Source organism: Octopus sinensis, linkage group LG18 (genome assembly GCF_006345805.1).
Source record: "Octopus sinensis linkage group LG18, ASM634580v1, whole genome shotgun sequence".
NCBI lineage: Eukaryota > Metazoa > Mollusca > Cephalopoda > Octopoda > Octopodidae > Octopus > Octopus sinensis.
Window position 1 is genome coordinate 52,258,775 of NC_043014.1, and position 22,896 is coordinate 52,281,670.

The following is a 22,896-nucleotide window of genomic DNA, read 5'->3' on the forward strand; positions in this document are numbered from 1 at the left end:
ATATATATATATATATATATATATATATGGATATATATATACATGTGTGTTAGAGTTGTTGCTGTCGCAGTCTCAGCTGAATTGAAATGAAAAAAAAGCAATTTACACATTCGTAGGTTACAGTTAGATTTCTTCAATTGCAGTTTATTCTTATGTTACTCAGTGTGCCTCCCTCCTAGTCGCCTGCAATGTCTTTCTTCGAGCCAAATACTCGGAAATGCGAACATATATACACATACATATACGTACATATGTATGTATACGTATGTTTATATACGCATATATATGCATATATATATATATATACGTATACATACGCATATATATATATATATACGTATACATACGCATATATATATATATATATAAGTATACATACTTCTATATACTTATATATGCTAACCTATATATACATATATATATATATATATGTGTATACGTATATATTTATATATGTGTGTGTACATATAAATACGTATATATATATATATATATTAGATATAGATACGTACATATATATAATATATATATATATACATATGTAGATATATACGTACATATATAAACACATATTAATATGTATATGTACATACACATTTTGTATGTATGTATATATATATATATATATATAAATATGTATATATATATACTATATATATATATATATACACCTGTGTGTATATATGACATGTAACTATAATCTCACCGCTATACGCAAGCAGAAGAAAAGTCCTCTTTCCTTCCGTAGGATGGCTTCTTTCCTGCTTCAAGAGCCACACATTGGTGAGCAGAAATATGTGTTCTCGCATCCTTCGCACACTAACCCTACCGAAGCATCAAGAACGAGGAAGCTGGCGGGAGAGAGGGCTGCTTCTCCAGATATTCGGAGATGGAATCCATGTTAATATGAAGGCGACTTTTATCAGACTTATGATGGCACTGTCAGAGAATCTCTTGAACATCTTTTCAAACATAGATTCAACAGTGTTGTCGGTTCCATAACAGCACCCTGGTGAATGCTGCCATCGGTGGCTACTAATTGACTTTCACTCTAAATTCTTCGTAGAAATTTCCTTTATCTATATATCATATGAATTGTGATTACAACACAATAAATCAAACGATTACATACATATCTAACCTATGTGGTTTGATACATACTACTATAATAACAAAGAAGATCATAACTATATCACATGAACATGATTATCTAAATACGTAGATAATTAAGCACACATATAATTTAAAATAGAAAATCAAACATACACACAAACACAGATACAGCACCCACAAGAACATAACACTCACATAAACACAAATTTTAGTCCTTTAATTTTTTAGCATAAGTAACACTTTGCCTGTAATCGTCAGTTTTTTTTTCGTTTTTTTTACTTGCAGTGATTTGGTGGAAGAAAAAATAATTAAAAAAAATCTTAAAATTATAAGAGAAACTCAGCAACTAAACATGACAAGCAATAATTCTGTAGCAATCTTTAGATATTTCATTCGTCACCCCGTCCCTTCCTTGTTATGTTCACATTGCCACCACTTCAAAGAACGCCTAATTATTGAAACACTTTGAAGCAACCATCGTTAATTTTGTCATCGATATCTTGTCTTGTTTCTTTCACATTCTGCTTTTCTTTCCTTTACATCAGTACCATTTATTTTCTTTTCTTCTTTCTTTTTGTTTATTATTTCCTTTCACGTTGTCTATATATATGCTTGAGCAACACAATGTAGGAATTGCAAACACACAATTGTCAGAACCAAAACGTCACATACTCTATTTACTTCCGTACGTCCATTTCACTACATTTATGAAACATATATATATAATATATATATATATATATATATATATAGCATTGATACTTATATGCGTAACAGTATGTGCATCAACAGTTACAGTTTTTCAAATATACACACACAGTCAGATATGTACATACGTATATACATTTGCAAGCATATGTATACGTCCATATATTATATATACGCTATATATGCATGCTCTATATGCATACATTAAATATATATAAACAAATATATTTTATACACACACGCACATACATTACATATATATATGCATATACATATATATATATATATATATATATATATATATATGCATACACAGACACATAGAAACGTACATACATATACACATGCCAAAACAGGAAGTTAGACTATGATATTTGTATAATGTTTTTCCTATTAATGTTTTCATTAACAAATTTGTTCCCCGCCATTTTGACTATTATTTGCAAATACAATATTTTTTAAATGGTGGCAGTGTACTTGTTCATTGTTTCCAATTAAATAAATTTAGTTTCTCTTTTTTCCTTAATCAATATGTACAATTTATACATCGTATATACATGCATCCATATATTTAAATAAGTATTTCTCTTGCATTTGGCGTATATGTTGCCGTTCAGTTTACGAATCATTGTCCACAACATGTTAAAATCTGCGTATGGAATTATTTCATATCATCATGTGCTTCTTGCTTTGCTATTCGTTTCAAAATAACATATACTTTAAATACAATATCGTCGAGTCCACATTATTATTCGATAAAATGTAATATCGAAGTCGTACAAGGAAAGGAAAAGAAAATTTTTCTTGTTATTAATGTACAACAAAGACCCAACAGCGTTTGGAAAACAATTATGGAAAGAAGTCAGCTACAATATTCTGCAAAAGTATTTATTGAAATCGTACATTATATATAATTTTCACAGAACTTTTGATATGCATACATACATACATACATGTATATATAAGTCGGTATACAAATGCAGGGAAGTGACACTCGACAAATACAGTAGTTTAGTATATTTTTAATTATATTTTGCCTCAGCTCTGTATGCATTAAACTTGAATGGATACATAAGACGCACCCTTTTCATCAGATGTACGGTTTAAAGTGTCAATGCACAAAAAATAACGAAAATAACATTGTTTCATACAACTAATAATTTCGATTCCAAAACCAGAAATAATAGCAAATTAATAATAATGATAATAAACACAGGACTTCCAAATACATATAACATACAGAAAATTGTACTATTGGGCACTGCACACATCCTACGCAAAACACTTTCGATACAGTAACCATCAGAGCATCGCAACAAATCACAGCACATATCCAAGGCACACAGAGCTGCGCTCGGTAGTGAAGTGAAAGCACGCTATAAAAATAAAACTACAGAATAATAATAATGATGATAGTGAACGATGCACTGGCAAAAGTGAGCAAAAAGAATAAAATGAAATAATTGAATCAAAACATTACATACGCAATAATATAAAATAATGAAATAAAAGAATGTTGAAATTGAAATATTGCAGATACTGAGAGCGTAAATGGAAACAAGATGTTGAAGAAAAATAACCTTTAGATATTTACATAGATATCTACCACAAAGAAACGAGAACATCAACGATTTAAGTCAAAGCAGATGTTGAATAGTGGCATATGTCTGGCATTAAAAACAACACTATTGACAAATAGACTAACAAGGAGCAAGTTAAAGTATTGCCATTAAACATAGATACAGAGGCTAGTTAGTGTTAGAGCATTCATACACTGCTCTAAGGTCAGCATAAGGACATAGGCACAAAGATGATTTTAAAAAGCGTACATGTAACAGAAAATGCCGTTGTTACATGCGGAACAATCTAGAATTACAGAAAGACATGAAACAGCAATGATTTAAGCTTTAAACATTGTGAAGGTGAGTGAAATGGATAGGATTGAGAGGGAGCAGAATTATGTAGAGAAACTAAGAGACAAATATGAACTGGTTGAGAAACAGGATGTAGGAGATGTAGAGGAGGAGAGGCAAAAAATAGATGTCCTCTAATGTACGTGGTACACTAGGGTTAGAATGGGTGTGAGGAAAGGTTGTGAGTGGTGGAATGATCTGGTAATTGATGCAGTGGCAGAGAAGAAAAGGGCCTTGAAGTGTGGTAACAGAGAAAGGATGGAGAGGTTTATGATCAGTAAATAGAAGTGAAAAGGAAAGTAAAGAGAGAGGAGAGTGTGGAGGATTTGGAGGCGAATGAAAGGTTCGGGAAAAAGTGGAGGGAAAATTTTATAAGAAATAAAAAGATGTTTTGCAAAGAGGTAGAGAGGGCAAGAAAGGTGGTTGGATTGGAGGAAGGAACGAAAGGGGTGAAGGATGTAAATGGAAATGAGGATGTACAAAGGAGATAAGTACAAAGGAATAGAGTATTTTATTAATCTGTTAAATGTGGAGGATGTTAGGGAGGCAAGTATAGTGGCTGTAGGAGAAGAGAGGAGAATGGCTGTTGTTGAGGAATGGAACCACGGTGCAACTGGAAGGGAGAAGGTGAGGGAATTCTTTCGGTAGATGACAAAGTGGAAGGCGTTAGGTATAGAGAGGTGCACAGCGGAATTCCTAAAGAAAGGATGACTAGCAGTAATTGAATGGTTAGCGAGGCTTATGAATGTTTGTTATACGGCTGGAAGAGTACCAAACCATTGGTGCAGTGCCTGTATAAGGCCCCTATACAAGGGGAAAGGGATAAATGTGAATGTGGAAATTTTAGGGCTATAAGTCTGTTGTTTGTGGTTGGTAAATTGTATGTGAGAAATCTGGTTGTAAAAGTGAGGAAACAGAAAGTTTCAATATTTTTCAATTAGGTCATGGCTGAGAGATAAAAGCTTGCTCAAGGTAGCCGCCCTCGGATTCGACCACGATATTGACACGGCTCCGGAATCTGGTGCATGCGTATGTCTCCTTGGGAGGATCTTCTAACACATCCATCAGATCAGCCTTATCAGTTGCAAGCAAAATGGTGCCTTTCTCATTCGTAGCCTACACATGGTAATCCATGGAATTACAAGTGGGCGAATCAGCAGGCCGGTTGTAGAAACTCTTCGACAGAAATTTATGACTAATTTTTTTCTAGGAATAGGTATAAAAGTATTCGAATACTGCTGCCACACATAACTCTTTCCAGCAGTAAACCTCTGCAGCCAGGGTTTGCCCACAATCTCAAATAGCTTTACATAGCCACCTGAATTGCGCCTAGGGCCCTGTTCATCAGTTGTTCGAAGTGAATTACGTCAGAATGCCTGCTAGCACCAAATTCTCCCAATCTCATTTGTAGCTATCCATATCACATCTTACAGATCTCACCGTGTACTCAGAGAAATCAACATTGGGCATGATGTGGGCGTTTTGATACCATGAAGCAATCATGATAAATGAAACCCTTTTTCAATTTCAGATGCTTTTCAGTCCTACGTGTTAGCTTTTTTCTTCACTATAACTTTATGCAACACAGTTAACCTTTTATCAATCCATCGATTCGTTCCAGAAAAAAAAAACGAAACATAAAAAACGGCTAAATTTGCATCAAACATCCTTTAAAATCACATTGACGCATCCATTTACATTATATAGAGAGGGCTATAGAAAACCACGCATCCGCATCTGAGTGGACAAGCATTGAAGAAAAACAACAAATGACTATGAAACGTCAGTGCATCACAGAACACGTACCTTCCCGCTGCTGATTTTGTAGTAGTAACCTCTCACGTTTATTGGTGTTTTTCATATCAGAATGTTAGGAGAAAACTGATATAGAAAATATGTCCCCTTCTATGCGTAGTTTTAGCAAAATGCTCTCGTGTATACCGAGTCAAAATAGTTTTAGCTACGAGAGATAACTTGTGTAGAAAGCTGAATGTAACACACTACCTTCGGTAAAGCACTAGAACTGTAAATGGCGGTATTTCAGTTAGGAAATTACAGGATCACCGACAAAATACTTTTATTATAAAACTCCATAATGTAAGAAGTAATGATTCGCATTGAATTATACATGAATCTCATTACAGAAAATAATGTATAGCACTAATTGAATAAAAAAAAATATAGAAGGCCTAAAGATGGAAATGGCATATAGTTGTGATATTCATTGCGATATATAAAACATTGAGCATAATAAAAGGAAAACTATGCAAAATATTTTTTTATCTCTGAATCTAAGTATCAAGGCAAGCATTTTCTCTCTGGGTTAGTATTATATGAGAAATAATTATCATGAACGAAAACATATTTTATTTCTAAAATCTAATGTATAATAAAAGGTTCGGAAGACAAGGCAATAATAGCCAAACTCTTGATTTTTTTTCGGTAATGTTTTCTATTAAATATCAGTCAAGTTTGATAAGACTACAACTAACATGACATGGCGTCTTCAAATTTAAATTATTGAAATATGACCAGCAAGAAAAACCCAAATATACAATGGGAACTAACTTTCTATTTGAAAAAATAAGCATCAGTCAAAAATGTATATCGGAACATATATAAACGCAAAGTGACTAACTTAGGATGAATGACTTTTATTAGTTTCACAGTGACATATTTTAAAGGAACGGTACTGCCGAGGTTAAATAAACATAGCTAAGGGTTTTCTACATACATTACCACAGAATTGCAACCCAGCCATACAAGGAACAACTTAGTGAAGAGCAAATTTGTCCGAATTTTAATGTCACATTTTATCAATGCATAAATTGTCATTTTATAACTGTGGGAAGGTATGCACGTAAACTTAATGATACATTGATTAAAATTTTTCCGTCTACCAAATCCACTCACAAGGCATTGGTCGGCCCGGGGCTATAGCAGAAACACTTGCCCAAGATGCCACGCAGTGGGACTAAACCCGGAACCATGTGGTTGGTTAGCAAGCTACTTACCACACAGCCACTCCTGCGCCTTATAAAACATTGAGTTTTATAAAAGAATATTTGAGACTAAGCAGTATGCTGTATAGGTAAGAGAATAATGCAATATATTCTTGTGAAATTTTAGGAAGAAAATCACGTCTGAAAAACTGAGACAGAATAGTTCGCTGCAATGCTCACACTAAATGTACAATGTGCATCTGCGTCTATGCATATTAAACACACAATATTTAACATATGTGTGTTCAACAAACCAAAATACAGGATGCTTTTATTCCTCTTTGAGCTTGTAATTTAATCTATCCATTTCTATACTGAAGATGATAACGTGTGTCACGTATCACAGCAATTTCTAGCTTAAGTGACAACATGGAGTCTCTGGCTTTATCTTAACATAGAGACAGAGTGTAAGACACATTTCAAGTGTCAGCTTATAAGAGTACATATTTTTTCCTTTGGGCATGCAAGGATACATATAGAAACTAAAAAAAGAAAACGAGAACTTATCGTGCAATTTAAACTCACATTGCAATATTAGCATATATATATATATATATATATATATATATATATATATATATATATATATATATATATATATATATAACGGGAAGGTTTACGAAAATTAACAAAAGACAAAGGCAGGTGGAGTACAAACAAATAATTGTATTAGTATGGCGCTCAGGAATAGAAATATAAAAAATCTTTTACGTTTGGAGCCTACGCTCTTCGACAGAAACATACACAGAAAAAAAACAAGGAGAGAAAACAATGCGTGTAGGAGCTAACGATATATCACGAGACAGACTTATAAATAGAGAGATGGATAGAAAGACAGATAGATAATCTGTAAAAGGTAAGCAGAAATATATTCATACTCACGAAAGAGTTGCAAAACGCTTAAGTAAAACTATTGTACGTACATAGCAAGAAAGTCTTGATAGATTTGTCAAGAGAGGAAAGACAGCATCTAAGTTGATTATTTTCAGGCCATCGACACTTATGGGAGAAATATAGGAAGAAAGCAGTTTTAACCTATTTTGAGCGATTTGAAGATGGCATGAGAATCTCCATTTACTTTCCGACTGGATTAGAACAAACACGCAAACAATTAGAGATTAATGAACTATACCGCATAAAGCACAACTAGAACAAGAGAGTTGGAAGGAATGTTGTAGACACATCTCATGATAGCTAAAACGGTGCTAGATATAAACGAAGTTAATAAGCATATATTGTCTACGAGTTATATTTGCAACTGGAATCGAAATTCTAAAGCAAGACTAAATGAGGAAAACAAAAACAAATAGAAAAAAAAGAAAATGATGTAGTAACAGAAAAATGGAATACAGAAAAGAAAAGTGTTGCATAAACACACACACACACACACAAACAAATGATCTCAGAGACTATCAGAGCGTCCATAATTTTGGATATGCCAATCCCAGGCAACAGGACTATCAATGTTAATCAATTGGATATTGTTATCAAGTACAGCCCGGAAAGGATGTTCTTAGAGCAAAAGAAAGGCAAGATGCATTGATTGGAAGAAAATAGTCCTAAATGGCAAATAACCGAAAGAAGTCACCTAGCGGAAACAGATAAAGACAAATGGCGGCATTTGAAAAAAAAACGCAAAGCATAAATCAGTTTCCTCCCGACAGTTGATAAGGATGTATAACTAAGAGAAACTTTCTGAGGTTGAATGCAATTTACCTATCATCCAATATAGCAAAAATCGATTCGGATGTCCATTTGCGTTGTCAGTGATAACATATTATTCGGTATCTTAGACTGTAACACAGCACCGTGTTATAGAAGACTATAGTGCAATGAGACTTGCGAGAGAGCAAGTTATACATTACATACCGTCTCACATCCAATGACTACACATGTGGTAGGAAGCTAAGTTAAAGACTCATCAATAAAGTGGTGACCTGGCAGAATCGTTCGAAGGCCAGCCGAAGTCCTTAGCGGCATTCCGTTCGTCTTTACGCTCTCAGGTCCAATTCCATCTCGGTTGACTCTGCCATTCATCCATTCGGGGTTAATAAAATATGTACAAGTTGTTTACTGGGCGTCTATGTAACTGACTCCACCTATTCCTTGATCTTTCTGGCTTTCAGACAAAGTTCGAAAGTAATGTTGCTCATAATATTTCCTATTCGTAAGGTCATGAGCTATAACTTCATAAGTAATCAGTTAACTTCAGAAGAAATCTCATAAGAAATACACTGTAGGTGTATTGTTTTCACCCCCATATCATTTTACAGATGCTATACTAATGACACGCAATTATGGACGACCTGTGGACACTCACCCAGACTCGCATTCATGGTGGCCTCACTGCCTCTGAGATATATGCCAGAATTGAGTGACAAACGTCCTTCAAAATACATACATGTTTCTTTACTACCTACAAGGGGCTAAGCATACAAGGGACAAACAAGAACAGCCAGCCGGATTAAGTCGATTACATCGACCCCAGTGCGTAGCTGTTACTTAATTTATCAACCCCGTAAGGATGAAAGGCAAAGTCGACATCGGCGGAATTTGAACACTAGAACGTAGCGGCAGACGATATAACTATTTCTTTACTACCCACAAGGGCTAAACATAGAGAGGAGAAACAGATTAAGTCGATTATATCGACCCCAGTGCGTAACTGGTCCTTAATTTATCAACCCCGAAAGGATGAAAGGCAAAGTCGACCTCGGCGGAATTCGAACACGAGAACGTAGCGGAAGACGAAATACCACAAAGCATTTCGCCCGGCGTGCTAACGATTCTGCCAGCTCGTCGCCTTTCTTCAAAATACATACCAATGCCTTAAAAGCAAGGACGCATTACAATATATGGTGCTTGATAAGTCACAAAATATTACCAGCAGACGGTCGCTGCCAGGGTCTGTGTCAGTGGTAATCTTTAGTAAATTTAAAACTAAGACTCAACACACTAAAGAAATACATACACACACACACACCTTCATACAGCCATACATGTACACACGCATGCACATAGATGCAGGGCGCGTGTGTGTGTGTGCGTGCGTGACGCCACCAGAGTTCATACACGTCAAGACGAGGTGAAATAATTGTATTGGAGACCTGTTTCTCTCGAAGCATATAGAGTCTTGAACGGCTACGTGTAATTACTGGATCAAAGAGATCATGTGGAGAGAATAAGTCAGTATATACATATATGTATGTACGAAATTTCATAATGAATTTGGGAAAACTTATATATTTGGCAAACTAAGATGGAATTGAACACAGCTTCTTCCCTTATCACATTTCATAGAAATCACGTCCAAATTTGATAAGAAAAGGAGTGAAACATATGCGTCATATTTTTCAGTTAATAGATTAAGGCACAATTTATTGTGAAGACTAGAATAGATAATATTGGTTAAATTTCATGGCCAACCCGGTATGAAGTCCAGATTCAATGAGCCTTCGTTGTTGTATTATTCATGCTTCAATGTGATATACCAAGAAGTTCCGTTTGTATTTCGACCACTCATTCTGTGTCAGAATTTAAGGAAATTAACACATCGTTCAGTTCAAAGGAAATTGGATTGCATGAGGGATAAAACTTTGCTTTATAATACCTACACACACACACACACGTGTGTGTGTGTGTGTGTGTGTGTTCATAATACGAAATAATATAATGCATGAGGACCATGTAAACTGAATGAAGTATGAATGTATATTGTCACATTGCGTCTCCCTCTGCTTCCTACCTCTCTCTGTATACACACACACACATATATATATATATATAATATATATATATATATATATATACATATATGTGTGTGTGTATATATATATATATAATATATATATATATATATATATATATATACATACATTTGTGTGTGTGTATGGACATACGCGCACAAATACGTATACAAGCTCATATACGTATATGTTTGTGTGCATGTATATAAATATATGTATATGAAAGTGTGTACGTATGTTGTACGCATGGATGTATGGATGTATGCTAGATCCATAAAGAAACTAGAATAAAAAGCAAATAAGATACTTGATGGTCATCACACAAGGATTTAACAGAGTGGAAGAATGAATATATTTCATAAAGACACCAACCTCCCGGCAATAGTTATGTGAAATATTACAGGTTATTGAGAGACAGTTAATATACTGGCCTTGGATAAGCGGATACTCAATAACGCCATTTCATTAATAAATATTTAGCAAGAACAGGATTTAACGGAAATCATATTCACAACGCAAAATCCTACACAAATACGCATTAATGAGAAAAGCACAAAATAGTCAAATACAGCCGCATCCATGGATCATGAATGGATGTACAGATATTGCAAATATTGTTCAGTAACAGCCTACCAGGCGGTTTCCTATTGAAAACCTACCAGAATACTCTACACAATAGTCTCACCATTAATGCAAATGATTGCTTTGACAATACCGGACTCCAAACCTACCTTAAATATCAAATTGTAAGAACCGAAATATTATGAAGATACATTTCATCTGCATAGATGTGTAGAAGCACTGAAAAGTATCTAACGAACAGGCTTCTACATAAGAAAAAATGCAAGCGTAACAGTGAGTCCATTAATCAACGGTTTGTATTCATAATTATATACTATAGAAATCCCGGAATATGCTCAATATTACATCATTGTGTATGTGTGGGCGCGGCTGTCAGGTAAGGAGCTTGCACTGCAATCACGTGGTTCTGGGTTCACTCCCACAGCATAGAACTAGAGTAAAGGTATTTCTTTTTTAAATATAACCCAGGGTTGATTAAAGACCAGAAGTGGATTTTGTAGGGAGATGCCGAAATTCTGTCCTGTGTGTGTATTTGTGTGTGTGTTCGTTTGTGTTTGTGTGTGTGGGTGGGTGTGCTTGTTTGTGGAAGTGGCTGTTTGTATGTGGGTGTTTGTATATGTGTCTGCGTGTGTGTTTCCGTGTTTCCGTGTGTGTGTTTGTGTAAATGTGTTCTTGTGTGTTTGTGTGTGTGCTTATGTGTATTTGTGGATGGGCTCTGTTAGGTTTAAGATGCCGCGATACTTACATTCTTATCGACGTAAAGCCAATGTAAACACAATAAATAAGACTTCAAGTAATTGATATTTCGGGCATACAACTCCCCATCAAGGGATATGATTTGGTTTCATACTTTGAATACAACGGATAAAAGTTACAAAACGAAATCTGCCTTGGCCGCATGTGCTGATACCTTATGAAAATGATGTCAGTCTAAAAAGCAGTATTCTAGTTCTTATCGTTGAAGTCTCGACCAAGAAACGAAATTCTTTAGCTTTCTCTTTTACTCTTTTACTTTTACTTGTTTCAGTCATTTGACTGCGGCCATGCTGGAGCACCGCCTTTAGTCGAGCAAATCGACCCCGGGACTTATTCTTTTGTAAGCCCAGTACTTATTCTATCGGTCTCTTTTGCCGAACCGCTAAGTGACGGGGTCGTAAACACACCAGCATCGGTTTTCAAGCAATGCTAGGGCGCCAAACACACACACACACACACACACACACACACACACACACACATACATACACATATATACGACAGGTTTCTTTCAGTTTCCGTCTACCAAATCCACTCACAAGGCATTGGTCGGCCCGGGGCTATAGCAGAAGACACTTGCCCAAGATGCCACGCAGTGGGACTGAACCTGGAACCATGTGGTTGGTTAGAAAGCTACTTACCACACAGCCACTCCTGCGCCTAGCTGTTAATATTTTGCTAAACAACATGTTCAACAACTATTCACAGGCTCACAGATATAATTTCCTTCCTCATCCTGCATCTACAAAAGCGATTTTTCTGGTGTCTGATACTCTCTTTTACAAGAGAGAAACAGATAGATTTAACTGACAGACTCTTAATATCTGATGTGTGTTTTATGCTAGGTTTCGAAGTAAACATTTTCCCCAATCACGCGTATGTCTTCGTATCATCATTATGTCTTCGTATGAATTAATCTTTTTCAAACGTCCCTTACCGGACTTTAGCAGCTCACAATGAACTGGGGAAGCACTCCGTTGGTTACGACGACGAGCGTTCCGGTTGATCGGAATCAACGGAACAGCCTGCTCGTGAAATTAACGTGTAAGTGGCTGAGCACTCCACAGACACGTGCACCCTTAACGTAGTTCTCGGGGATATTCAGCGTGACAGAGAGAGTGACAAGGCCGGCCCTTTGAACTACAGGTACAGCAGAAACAGGAAGTAAGAGTGAGAGAAAGTTATGGTGAAAGAGTACAGCAGGGATCACCACCATCCCCTGCCGGAGCCTCGTGGAGCTTTTGGTGTTTTCGCTCAATAAACACTCACAACGCCCGGTCTGGGAATCGAAACCGCGATACTATGACCGCGAGTCCGCTGCCCTAACCACTGCGCCATTGCGCCTCCACAATGAACTACTTACGTTGGAAACACTTTGAGAGCCTAAGGATGCGATATTTACTTCTTACGTCTCTGTAAAATTTCTCTTTCCTAAGATTGACTCCAAAACCTCTAATCTTAATAAAAGGTAACAGTTTCTTGTAAGATACCAAACGGTTCACGGCGAATTACTTTTATCCTGCTCGGAGTTATGAAAATCAAACTTGATTTCGGTGTAACTAGAATTAGTTAATGAATGGGACATAACTAATACCGCAAGATACTTTGCTTTTTAAACGTTTAACTTATGCACAGGGTAAAAGGGTAAAGACTCCCTTCGGTTATTAGTGACCCTGGGATTGCACCTAGAAAGTTACCCTCCTAGACACAAGTCCGGGCAAGGTTGTTTATGGAAGACCAGCAGTCGCCCATGCATACCAACCTTCCCTCTCCACGCCACCAGAGTTATCCAAGGGAAATACAAAGGTCGATACAGCTTGGCACCTGTGACGTCGCAACTCATTTCTACAGCTGAGTGAACTGGAGCAACGTGAAATAAAGTGCCTTGCTCAAGAACACAACACGCAGCCCGGTCCGGGATTCGAGCTCACAACCTCACGATCGTAAGCTCGACGCTCTAACCACTGAGCCGACGCAGTTAATACCCACAACGTTAATGCTTGGCTATTACCACAGTTTTTGAACACCGAGAATTTTCACTTTAGTGGAAGACATTATTAATATTTTTTTTCAATAAATGGCTAAGTCAATTTCTGTAAAGGATAGAACTACTGAAACAAATGTTTCCATATTGCATTGTATCACGCGCTTTAGGGAAATATTATGTGGACAACTATAAAACAAATCAGGGCAGTTATTGAATATAGGGAACCCATGACAGTAAATGTATGACGAATTAGCGCAGAAATCATAATGAAGACAAAACTAATTAGCATTAAAGAAGGCAAAATATTCTTGTCGAAGATGAAAGAAGGTGAAACCAGAATCTAAAGAAAAGAAATATGATTGTTTATTTCATATTAGATATTTCTTCCACGAGAAGTACATAGAGACAATTAGACTTGTATCTACATTATATGTTTGTATATATATATATATATATATATATATAATGTAGCTACAAGTCAAGTTCTCTCTCTCTCTCTCTCTCTCTCTCTGAGAGAGGGGGGTCTAAACGTGACGTGATTAGAGAATTCACTTTATCGCAGAAAGATTTTTATCAGGTATTCCTTTGAAGTTGTCAAATAATTGAATTTCAAGAAAATGTTTTTTAAGGCGCATTTGAGTGATCGTTAATAAAGCTGGCTCTGTTACTACTAACACTAGTGGTGTCAGTACCAAGTGTACTTCTGATCCTACGAAATTTCGAAATGTTAGGTGGAGTAAATTAACAACAGTGGGTGTATGAAATAGAAACATGATTAATAGATTCGACTTTTACTGAGGTAAAAATGTGAGTGTATATATATATATATATATATATAATATTTATAGAAGTGTAGAAATTACCTCATTTTCAGCTCTGCAACAATGTCCAGCAAACTGGACTCTTCTACCTTTCACAAGAAATATCTTGTGAAAGGTAGTATATGTATATATATGCATATATATCGTGTATATATACATATGTATATATATATATATATATTATGCATATATACGTATATATATATATATATATATATATATATATATATATATATATATATATATATATATATATATTATGTATGTATATATATATATATATTATGTATGTATATATATATATAATGTTTATGTGTACATATATATATATAATGTTTATGTGTACATATATGTGTATATAGACATGCATAGATGTATGTGTATATATGTGCGCAATGATAATCTATAGATGCGTATCGTCGAAGATCGGTTATATAAAATGTATTTTGCGTATTTTCCTCGGGCAATTTACTTCTGAACTTACCATATATTCAATAAAATGAAATAGAGAGACAGACAGACAGAGATATGAGATATTTACTACATAATCCAAAAGTCAAAAGCAAAAAAAAAAAAAAAAAAAAAAAAAAAACATCAGTATTGCTACTGTGATAGAATTTCCACAAAGAAAAGATGTAATTAGATGAAAAGAATGGTTTTATTTAATATTTAACTCGTGCTATTCTTTTTGTTATGATCTTTTTGCCGAGGGGAGGTGAGTTGTACTAACGTTGCAAGACTAATACCACTCTGTCTGACGGAGAGAGAGAGAGAGAGAGTGAGAAAGAGAGAGTCGACAGAGAATTAAGAGGAAGAGAGTGGGAGTAATAAAGATCGAAAGTGAAAATAAAAGGAAGAGCAAAACAATTACGTTTGTATTGTCTCTCAGCAGAAGAAGAAGAAAAACATAACCGAAATATTATCCTCTTACCCAACATCTTACGATTTTTATCAAAAACTTTCGAACTTTACTAAATATCCACTCTTTTAATATATCTGAAAAAAGAAAATAATTTTTTTATTTGAAAATCACGGCCACCACGTCGAAAGACGTCATAGAATCAAACGTTATGCTTCCTCTTAAGGTATATCTACGCATCACATTCTACTTTTATAGTGTCTTGTTTACAAGATTCTCTCATATTGCATGCACACCCACACACACACTTGTTGATCACATACAGTTCGTATGTTGGCATGCCAAAATTAATTTAAAAAAAGAAAGATAGGCGCAGGAGTGGCTGTGTGGTAAGTAGCTTGCTAACCGACTACATGGTACCGAGTTCAGTCCCACTGTGTGGCATCTTGGGCAAGTGTATTCTACTATAGCCCCATATTTAAACGCAATATGCTTGTTGTTCCAAGTAACGCCGATTTTTGCAATACACCTAGATAGTAGAGTATTTCGAAACTTTCATCATGTTTCATCATGATGGGTGGTATTGGGTCCAATGCTTCGATGACAATAGGGACAATCTTTATATTTGAAGCTCGTAGCTGCCACAACATAACGATCTCATATCAACTGACCCCTTGCGTTTACGAGCATGATGCGTATTTTGACCAGTTAAAGGACTACGATTGGGGAGAGGCTGGTTTTATTATTATTATTATTGCACTTACTGTGATCGGGCAAAGTCGTTAGCAGGCTGCAAAACATGTTACATCTCATCACATCCGTCTTCCCATTCTGAGATCGAATTCCGCCGTGGTCGATTTTGCTTTTCATCCATTCGCGGTCGATAAATTAAGTACCAGTGGAACACTGGTGGTCGATGTAATCGACTAGTTACCCTCCTCCAAATTTCAGGCTTTATTATTGTTTTTCTTATCATCATCATTCATATTCACACAACAGATTAGACTGTTGGAAAAGAAAAGAATCTGACCTTCAGACCACAACAAGTGGTCTTAGATGCTAAGAACTCTCATATTGGGTTACAGCAAATAACCTTAAATACCAAGAATTTTCCTAAGTTTCCTAGCTGTCCCTAATAACACTGTTTTCTGCAGCTGCATTAAACGGTTTTTTTATACCTATTTTCTCTATTCATCTGCTCAGAACTTTAGGGATAGTTTCCAATGCACCTAAAACTGCTGGGTTACATTTTACCCGCAAGTTCCATAGTCTCTGTAATTCAATGGTTAGGTCCTGGTACTTTACTAGTTGTTCTATACCTTACATGTTTCTATCATTTGGAACTGTAAAGTCAATTATCTGACATTATCTACACTCTTTACCTGTAGCTACTACTACTACTACTACTACTACTACTAAAGGGTAAGGGTAAAGACCCCCTTCGGTCATGAAGGGCCATGGGATTGCACCTAGAAAGTTACCCTCCTAGACACAGGTCCGGACAAGGTTGTTTATGGAAGACCAGCAGTCACCCATGCATACCAGCCTCCCCTCTCCACGCCACCAGTGTTATCCAAGGGAAAGACAAAGGTCGATACAGCTTGGCACCTGTGACGTCGCAACTCATTTCTACAGCTGAGTGAACTGGAGCAACGTGAAATAAAGTGCCTTGCTCAAGAACACAACACGCAGCCCGGTCCGGGATTCGAACTCACAACCTCACGATCGTAAGCTCGACGCTCTAACCACTGAGCCATGCGCCTTTACTACTACTACTACCACCACGAAATCAGGCCATCTAGCTTCTATTACTCTGTTAGTCTGAATGTTATCATCATCAACATCATTATTATTATTATTATACTATGACGGTATCAACGTAGTACAATTCTCATGGTGTTTGATAAATTGTTGGACGGCATTTATTTCGGTTTTTTACGATCTGAATTCAAATAACTTAAAGATAAATTTTGGTCTTCATTCTTTCTCGGTCCAATAATATAAGTCCGAGTCAAATAGTGGGAACGATGTAATCTACTGACCCCTTTCCCCCTGATATATATATATGGCCTGCTTCCCAGATTAGAAAGTATTTTTTCCTTCATCATCATTTTTATCAATAGTTAGTAGTGTGATGAAGATGGTGGTTGGTGTGAATGCTTAGTCATTTGGCCTGGGTGGGGTAATCATGTTGGTAGAAGCAGTATTGTAGGTAGTGGCATCGATGTCGGTCGTCATCGTTGCAGCAGCAGCAGCAGCAGTAGTAGTAGTAGTAGTAGTAGTAGTAGTAGTAATTTCCATCCTCTTACCGTGCGATTCTATACATTTGCTTTTGTTGTAATTTATTTCAATGAAATTAAATTACCCGACGCACGGTGAAGTATTTTACGACTGAATCTCAGAACGAAGAACTGATTAAAGGAAGCAACGGTAGATAGATGACTCACCACATACGAGCGAGATGAAGAATTGATGTGAAGATGTTTTAAGTGTTTTCCATCAATTTTATGTTATGCCTTTTTAAAAATTAATGACATATACCTTGTGACACCAAATTCATACAAAAGTACGCTTCACCTGTCGTAATTTAGACGCCATTTTTTCAAACGAATTCCGTTGTTAAATTAAGTTGTTTAATTAAGTTGTGAGGAAATGTTGCTATTAAAAACAATCAGGATATAGTTTCGACTGAATATTATTCAAGACAGTGCCCCAGTATGGTCGCAATCAAATGACAGAAACAAAATTATATATATATATATATATCTCACCGTGACCGACCAGGCTATCAGATGTTGCTACACATCGCTGGTCAAAATGCGCTTCACATTGTTTTAGCCTTCGAATGACGCCACCCCGCTGGCTAAGCGAGCAAACCAACAGAAGATAGAGTGAGAGAAAGAGTGGTGAAAGAGTACAGCAGGGATCACCACCACCCACTGCCGGAGCCTTGTGGCGTTTTAGGTGTTTTCGCTCAATAAACACAAACGCCCGGTCTGGGAATCGAAACCGCGATCCTACGACCGCGAGTCCGCTGCCCTAACCACTGGGCTATTGCGCCTCCGCATACATATATATATATATATATATATATATATATATATATATATATATATATATATATATATATATATTATATATATATATATATATATATTATATATATATATATTATATATATATATATATATATATATATATATATATATAATGCAGAATTTGAACTTCCAACTTAGTTTATTCCCAGTTAGCTTATTCATAATAATTATCCGACACGTGTTTCGATCCTACTAACTGCATATCGTTGCATATTTATATGCAACGATTTATGTAATATTAGTACTATCTCTTCAGGGTATATATGTCCTTTTTTAAAGAAGAATTTTCCTCCCTTATTAGTTTGAATTATGACCTTTCACCGATGAGCTGTTTTTCTCAACTGATTACTTGGGTTACATTCAGCAGCAGTAGTATTTGTTTTTTTACCTTTTTTTCCCCTTTACAAAGCCACTGTGTACGATGATTAACATTTCAATAGAAGATACATTTTTCGTCACCAGTCTCAAGTCTATCCAAAAAGGGTGAAATGAGTTCGCGAGAATGGAGAGAAAAGCAGATGTCAACTCGGGATTATCCTCGACCAATCAACAAATTTCCAAAACAGATATTAATTAGAGACATGTTCATTTTACAGAAACAAGGCAATTTTCGAATTCCAATTAAAAAGAAGACAGTTGCAGCCAATCTCCAGGTATTTTATTCTTAGCTTTTGAAAATGAAAGAAATCTGAAAGCGGTTAAGTTTTTAAAAAAAATTTAAATAAGCTTTGAATTATATATATATGTGTGTGCGTGTGTGTGTGCGCCATGCACCACCGCTTGAAAACAGTGTCCTTATGAATCAACGGATCATCATAATGGATTGACAGATTGATTAGCAGGTTTAAAACATCATAAGTGCGGGTGGCGATTCATTCGGCAAGCAGTTCTTCGGGGTACCTAGTCCTATTTACAGCACCGAGTCGACCCATTCTTTATGAATGTAACTAAGCATGTAGAAACTTGAAGGAACGTATAAAGTAACTCAAAACTACAGCTTGATTAAGACGGAAATATATTGAGTCTCCTCCAGCAAATATTTTAAGAGTGCACATAACTTTGTAATCTTTAGTCAAAAACTAGTTTTTTTGAGGACGATATTTGAAGTTAAACGCAGAATACACACTCTGGAAATCGATGTGGATTCACTTCGAAATACTTTTTCTTTTTACTATTAAGATTGTAAACAATTTATATTATATTTGTATCGTGTGTGAAAATCATATTGAAAATAATCGGTACGTTTATTGGTTAACAACACCAGATTCGCATCCGATCCCCTGACATTTCCATCGATTATATCTCTGGCTAGCTTTAATATATTTTGACCATATTGAGGAGACTTTTGATCTCGCCTTCATGGTCAAGACATGCAATAAATATTTTTACCACACCATTTTGTAAATTAGTTTTCACATACCATAAATCTATTTTTTATTATATTTTCCTGCGTTTATTGATTTTTACTTATCACTATTCATTTCATATTAAGTGTTTTTAGTATTGCAGTAATGGAGAAACATATTATTTTGCAGATATTTGGGAATCAATTTTTATTACCATTGCTCTATCCTTAACTAGATGATATTGCTGTCCTTCCATAGGTATACACAGACAAAGCTACATACATATACTACATATTCACCCATTACAGTCACACATGCAATATATATATATAAAAAAAAATCAACGTAGATTATGCTAAAATAATTTTATAAAAAACATTTCAGTACCGGTTTCGATGACTGAGACTTTTTAAACTCTAAGTATGGAAAACAATTGAATTTTGAAAGAACAGTTGCATAATATTCAAATACTGGAGTAATTTCCTTGATTCTGACTGTCTCTCTTGTGTACTCTTTTGGGTAAACAAGAGATACAAAACTTTGTTTTCCATACTTACAATTGAAAAAGTCTCAATGTCCGAAACCGGTACTGAAGTTTCTTTCTACCTTGACTTTTTTTCCATATATATATATATATATATATATATAATATATATATATATATATATATATATGATACCCGAATCAAGAACAAAATCTATGAAAATCACAACAGTCGAAGGAACATTCATTGTCAATGCTACTAAATGGACTCTAAGGGGAAGAAGAAATAGAGTAAAAAACATATAAAGTAAAATGTTAACGTTTCTGACGGTTTGACGAATACTAAAGGAGAGTCGAGGGAGAGAGGAACGCAGAAACGATTGGTCTCACTTGCTCCTCCCTCTCTCTCTCTCTCTCTCTCATTGTATATATAAGAAGACCACTGAGGTATAAATGATTATGTTATGAACTTCGTGCCCTTACATCTGTTTCTGTTATAGATGAATGTCTGAGTAACACGTCACAATTTCGTAAGCGCTTCAATGAGAATATGTGCACTTCACCTTTGATGCTTTAATGAAACTGTATGCTGTTACTCAGGCATTCAACTACTAGTCCACTACCTCCTATAATAAACACAGCTTTAAGCTCATGAAGATCATAAGTTGATTGTTTTTCTTTTCTCATCATTTTCCTTATTATCGTGGTGTAATAACGCTTCCTTCAGAAGCATACGAATAGTGAATTCTTCAATTGTTTATTAATAACGCCATTCATAAGAGAAATATTAAAACACACTCACAAACACGTATACATAAACAAGCAAACGTATACAAACATATAAAAATCAACATCTTATGCCTATTTTCCGTGCTGACATGGGTTGAATATCTCGACAGGAACTGGTGAGGTCAGGAACTGCCCCAGGTTCCACAGTCTGGTTTTCTTTGGTCTCTACAGCTGGATGTCCTTCCTAATACCAACCATTTGACATAGTATACTGGGTGCTGTTTACGTGTCACCACCACCAGTGCTTTTCATGTGGAACATGCACCCTGATCGTTCTCCATATCTCATGTATATATTGAATATTCCCTTACAGATGTGTCCAATTTATACAATTTTAACTTTTTTCTCTCTCCAATCTTTATACAAGTAGTTATTTGTATAATTACTCGTAGGTGAACTCACATTTTTATCTCTTTCTTTCCAGATATGTGACTTCGTGAGTGGGAAAAGGTTGAATTATATTTCGTCCTTTAATTTGGAGGATTCCAAAATAGATTTCTAATAAAGATTCTTCCTATTTTGCTGGTAAATTAGCGAATATGAAAATAATAATTGTATATGGTGTGTAATGTGAATTTATGGAAAATAATCCCATAAAACGCAACAGATTTGTTAAAAATGGAGAAGAGAAGATGTTAAAATGTAAGATAATTTTAATTCTCTTGCATTAATATTTTCTGTTCTCAATTTTTAAGAAGATTGTTCAGTTTTATGGATTCCTATCCATAAATTCACACACACACACACACACATATGTATAAGCACAGTTGAGAATAGAAGGGCCTGCGAAGAAATTCATTGAAGTCTTACAGCTTTCATATAATAACCCTATCTAACCGCTCTAACCATGGTAGCCAGTCCTATATGAGATAGTGTTTCGCTTTCTCTAAATAACTTAAAGTTGAATATCACCACATGTCTAACAATCCGACATACGTATATATATATATATATATATACACATATACATAAACACACACACAACATATTCTCTCTCTCTTTCTCTTTTACTTGTTTCAGTCATTCGACTGCGGCCATGCTGGAGCACCGCCTTTTAGTCGAGCAAATCGACCCCGGGACTTGTTCTTTGTAAGCCCAGAACTTATTCTATCGGTCTCTTTTGCCGAACCGCTAAGTGACGGGGACGTAAACACACCAGCATCAGTTGTCAAGCAATGCTAGATGGACAAACACAGACACACAAACATACACACACACACTTATATACATATATACGACAGGCTTCTTTCAGTTTCCGTCTACCAAATCCACTCACAAGGCATTGGTCAGCCCGGAGCTATAGCAGAAGACACTTACCCAAGATGCCACGCAGTGGGCCTGAACCCGGAACCATGTGGTTGGTTAGCAAGCTACTTACCACACAGCCACTCCTGCGCCTATGTATATTTAGATTTAAAATAATTCCTGTTATAACGACACACGAGTAAAATAATTATTTCATTAACCACTATGGTTAAAGCTTGCTTACTTAATTAAGTTGTTCCAGTAAATTTCACACATTGAGATAATTACGTACGCCAGGAGTAGACAAGAATCCTGACATGTTGGGCAAACGTATAGGTTTACAAGTGCAAATATTTTGAAGACCATTTTGGATTATAATTAAAATCTAATTTACGTTATTCATTCTGTAATGAATTCATATTCTATCCAGAAAAAGTATCTATTTTAT